Here is a 5208-nt window from a genome sequence, read left to right as displayed (position 1 = left end):
TTCTTTCATCACATTCCCGTGGGTCGAAGTTTAACATACCACTCAATTAATATTTGGTAGCATTGCCTTTAATAGTTGTTTAACTTGGGTAAAGCGTTCTCCGAGTAGCTTTCCACAAGCTTTCCCACCAATAGTTTGGTGAACATTTTTGCCCATTCCCTCCTGACAGGCTGGTGTAACTGAAGTCAGGTTGTAGGCCTCCTGCTCGCACAGTTTTTTCAGTTCTACCCACAATGTTTTTGGGATTGAGGTCAGGGCTTTGTGATGGTCACTCCCAATACTTGACTTTGTGTCCTTAAGCCATTTTGCACAATTGGAAGTATGCTTGGGGTCATTGTCTCCATTTGAGACCCATTTTGCGACCGAAGCTTTAACTTCCCTGATGATGTCTTGGATGTTGCTTCAATACACACATAATTTTTCGGTCCTCATGATGCATCTATTTTCTGAAGGCACCAGTACTTCTGCCAGCAAAGGCACCCCCACAACATGAGCTGCCACCCGTGACTTTCACGTTGGGATTGGTGTTTTCGGCTTGCAAGCCTTCCCCTTTTTTCGTCAAACTAATGATGGTCATTATGGCCCAAACGTTCTATTTTTGTTTCATCATGACCAGAGGAAATTTCTCAAAAAGTACGATCTTTGTCCCCATGTGCAGTTGCAAAACCGTAGTCTGGCTTTTTTATGTGTGGTTTTGGAGCAGTGGCTTCTTCCTTGCTGAGTGGCCTTTCAGGTTATGTCGATATAGGACTCGTTTTACTGTGGATATAGATATTTGTACCTGTTTCCTCCAGCATCTTCACAAGGTCCTTTGCTGTTGTTCTGGATCTGTTTGCACTTTTCGCACAAGTATGTTCATCTCTAGGAGACAGAACGTGTCTCCTTCCTGAGCGGTATGACGGCTGCGTGGTCCATGGTGTTTATACTTGCGTACTATAGTTTGTACAGATGAACGTGGTACATTCAGGGCGTTTGGAAATTGCTCCCAAGGATGAACTAGACTTTATGGAGGTCTACAATGTCTTGGCTGATTTCTTTTTATTTTCCCCTAATGTCAAGCAAAGATGCATTGAGTTTGAAGATAGGCTTGAAATACATCCACGTTACACCTCCAATTGACTCAATGATGTCAATTAGCCTATCAAGAAGCTTCTAAAGATATTACATAATTTTCTGGAATTTTCAAGCTGTTTAAGAGCACAGTCAATCCAACTTAGTGTATGTAAACTTCTGACCCACTGGAATTGTGATACAGTGAATTATAAGTGAAATAATCTGTCTGTAAACAATTGTTGGAAAAATGACTTGTGTCATGCACAAAGTAGATGTCCTAACCGACTTGCCAAAACTATTGTTTGTTAACAAGAAATTTGTGGAGTGGTTGAAAAATGAGTTTTAATGACTCTAACCTAAGTGTACGTAAACTTCCGACTTCAACTGTATATTTTGGGAAACTATAGAATCATCGAAGTGATATGTGTAAATTAGTTATATTTATGTATTTTTAGTATAATAATAGAAATCTGAGATAAAATATACAGACTCACGTATATTTAGTACATAGTTTAGAAAACGTCTGATATTAATGCATTATGAATGATGATATCAGATGCACTATTAGGGTTAGATGGCATTAATCTGTCATTATTACTCCTGGTTTCATGGACCCTTATGTTCTCCTCTTCCTGGGAAGTGGGACCATCTCATTGGCAATATAGATATATTTTATTCTGCTCTAAAGTAAATCATGTCCTCAATGAATAACGCTTGCAGCTTGTTTCTAAGCGACAGTCTGGTGAAAATGAAAAGCGTGGAAAACTATTCTGAAATGAAACCTCCGCTTGACTCTTTTCAATTATCAGCCGTGAATGAAATCAATTATAAAAATCCATGCCTTTGTTAACACAAAAATAAAGGGCATTTAAATAGAGCGTCATGTGATACTATAATAACTGCGGCATGTCAGCTAGGTGTCTGGAAGAGAAATAATGAAATGGGAATGTTCATTTGAATTATTTAATTTGAATCTCAGTCTTAATTCCTCTTCCTCCTTTGGAATGATATAAAAGGTTTTGTTTTTCAAAGCTTGTTTCGGACATTGAAAAATCATCCTCATTCCCTCTAAACATGTAATTTCGGTGGCCGTGTTGGGAGTTAAATGTTCTAGGGACATGTTAATGACACGGTACATGGCATCGGTTGGAAAACTCAGAATTTGGAAAAATGAGTCTGGCAACGATTGCCAATCAGTGGCCAGTCAAGGCTGGTGTTGGGAGAACACAGAGGCCAGTCACTGCAGGCCTTGCAGAAGGTAAATACATCCACCCAGCTTATTGGCAGCCTGCGGTTAAACCAGGGCCAATACTGGGGGATTCAAATGACATGATACTGATTGGAACATTTTAAACTGCAGTAGTTAAATGAAAATCCTGTTGGAGAGGGAGACGCATCCAATCCAATGCAATTCCACTCATATTAACAACATCACATACAGGAGCTTTCGAGATTTTCCTCCCAACTCTAAACTGTTTTTTGTTATACACCAATGTTAAGCTCCATGCGTAGTGCGTAGTATAATAAATACAACCACTCAGTCCCAAAGTGTTCCCTTCTGAACATTTATTGGCCTATTTCAAACTCTATTGTAAAATATACTTGATAATCAATCAGTACATTTCGACACCATTTTTTCACTACAATGACGAGCCGTTACAGCACATCCGTCGGGAAATGATCAAACGTCAACTCCGTGTTTAGGGAGTCGTTGAGGTGCGTACTGACTTCCCTGAACACCCAGTAGGTGTGTTCACAAAGCATCTCAAGAGTTGAGGTGCTGATCTAGGATCAGGCCCTCCCTCCTCTTGTTCATTATGATGTTAGAACTGATCCTGGATGTAGTCTCTCTTTCTGAATACTGGCCCAGTAGCAGTGTCAGGAAACTCCTGTCTGTTATTGGTTACCCACCAGGATACAGGCCAACATATCTGACCCTAACCCACCAGGATACAGGCCAACATATCTGACCCTAATGCTCCAGTTACAAGGTCAGAATACTCCCTAACCCAACCCACCAGGATACAGCAACATTATCTGACCCTAACCCACCAGGATACAGCAACATATCTGACCCTAATGCTCCAGGAATACAGGTCACATATCTTGACCCTAACCCACCACCAGATACCAGGTCAACATATCTGAACCCTAACCCACTCAATACCAGGCCAACATTATCTGACCCTAATGCTCCAGGATACAGCGTGCAACATAATCTGACCCTAACCCACCAGGGATACAGCACAACATATCTGACCCTAATGCTCACAGGATACAGGCCAAACATATCTGACCCTAATGCTCCAGGAACAGGCCAACCATATCTGACCCAACCCTAACCCACCAGATACAGGTCAACATATCTGACCCAACCCTAACCCACCAGGATACAGGTAACATATCTCGACCTAACCCACCAGATACAGGCCAACAATCTGACCCTAATGCTCCAGGATACAGGTCAAATATCTGACCCTAACCCACCAGATACAGTGTCACATATCTACCCCTAACCCACCAGGACAGGTCAACATATCTGACCCAACCCCACCAGAGTACAGGCAAATATCTACCCTAATGCTCAGGATACAGTAACATATCTGACCTAACCCACCAGGAACAGGCCAACATATCTGACCCTAATGCTCCAGGATACAGGTCAACATATCTGACCCTAACCCTAACCCACCAGGATACAGGTCAACATATCTGACATTATCAAAGTGTTCCAGAGGAAACGTTTCCATTTCCCTTTGTCACTTGTTACAAACCATACTAGTCCTCCCACAGAGACAGACAAAAACAGACACACAGACATACAGTCAGACAGAGACATACAGTCAGACAGACAAAACTGTGATCTAAGCGTTTCCATCTTGGAAAACAGCAAATAGCTTTCAATTGTAATATGTCATCGAGAGACGATCGTTAGGACTTCCTGAAACGGTGCCGGTACACTTTAGTTGAGTCTCATCTTCTCACAGGCCCCATGAAACGGAAATGGGATTACATTTTCTTAAGGAACCCAGTTGTGTAAGCATCCACTACCCTACACCAAATACATATACAAGCTTCGGCAGCAGTCTTTGGGTTAACTTCCTAAAAAATTGGCCCGTTACATATAAGATACCTGTCTAATACGCCTCTCAAAGTGGACATTTCACAGTGAATTAAAATCAGTTTGTATCATAATGAATTATATATAAAAGCTACATGAAGCTAGTGATGAGGACATGTAGTGATGTAAGTAAAGTATCTGCATATAATGTGTTAGTGTTATTTATGATTTTACCTTTTTTTTTTGTAGAAATGTAATATTTCAGTGTTTTATTTAACCCCCTGTTTTGTGTAATATACTGTATTATTTTTGAGATGATACATTATTAAGAAATATCTGCCTTTTACAGACTATACATGGCTTTTTAAGACATATATGTCAGAAATGTAACTTATTTACATTACCAACATACAGTGTATATAAATATATATATATTTATATATATTGACAAATAAAATGTAAAAAGTAGCTTGTCCTGTAGTTCCTTATTGTAATAGATTTCCTTGGTGCCAGTATAGATTCTCTCCATAAAGGACAACTTGGAAAGAATACTATTTGGCTTGTCAAATGCCCCCTTCTCCTCTTACCTGACCTTCTATAGCACAGCTCGATAACCTTCGGGAACTTTAGACTGTACTGCAAGTGGACTAGACTGTACTGCAAGGGGACTAGACTGTACTGCAAGGGGACTGTACTGCAAGGGGACTAGACTGTACTGCAAGGGGACTAGACTGTACTGCAAGGGGACTAGACTGTACTGCAAGGGGACTAGACTGTACTGCAAGGGGACTAGACTGTACTGTAAGGAGACTAGACTGTGTTGAAAGGAGACTGTACTGCAAGGGGACTAGACTGTCAAGCTCCTTAACATTAAATTGTTGCGCCATTCAAACAAGCAAGCAGAAAATATGCTCAGCAGCAAGTACCGTACTTTATCCTTAACATGACAGAAGCATAAACGAATGTAACCTGTCAGGATATATGTACAACAGAGGGAATGCTTGAGTCCTTTCTTAGTGATGCAGCACTAGGGGTATAGGGTTCAGGAGTACATTCCTCATGGACTCCAGCACTAGGGGTATAGGGTTCAGGAG

General features: G+C 40.8%; 1 long non-coding RNA gene across 2 annotated transcripts; it reads left to right on the top strand.

The window, feature by feature from the left end:
• Positions 1–1217: 1217 nt before the first annotated feature.
• LOC139026890 (uncharacterized) lies at positions 1218–4527 on the top strand. Of its 2 annotated transcripts, none has more exons than XR_011478834.1 (3): positions 1218–3044; positions 3583–3611; positions 3674–4527. It is a non-coding gene; the product is annotated as an uncharacterized lncRNA (long non-coding RNA). The 2 variants fall into 2 exon arrangements; XR_011478833.1 differs by lacking the exon at positions 3583–3611 and adding an exon at positions 3404–3449 and having other exon boundaries at positions 1224–3044; positions 3680–4527.
• The last annotated feature ends 681 nt before the right edge of the window (positions 4528–5208 follow it).

Source organism: Salvelinus sp. IW2-2015, unplaced genomic scaffold (genome assembly GCF_002910315.2).
Source record: "Salvelinus sp. IW2-2015 unplaced genomic scaffold, ASM291031v2 Un_scaffold6269, whole genome shotgun sequence".
Lineage (NCBI taxonomy): Eukaryota > Metazoa > Chordata > Actinopteri > Salmoniformes > Salmonidae > Salvelinus > Salvelinus sp. IW2-2015.
This window is presented reverse-complemented; position numbering and strand designations above follow the sequence as displayed.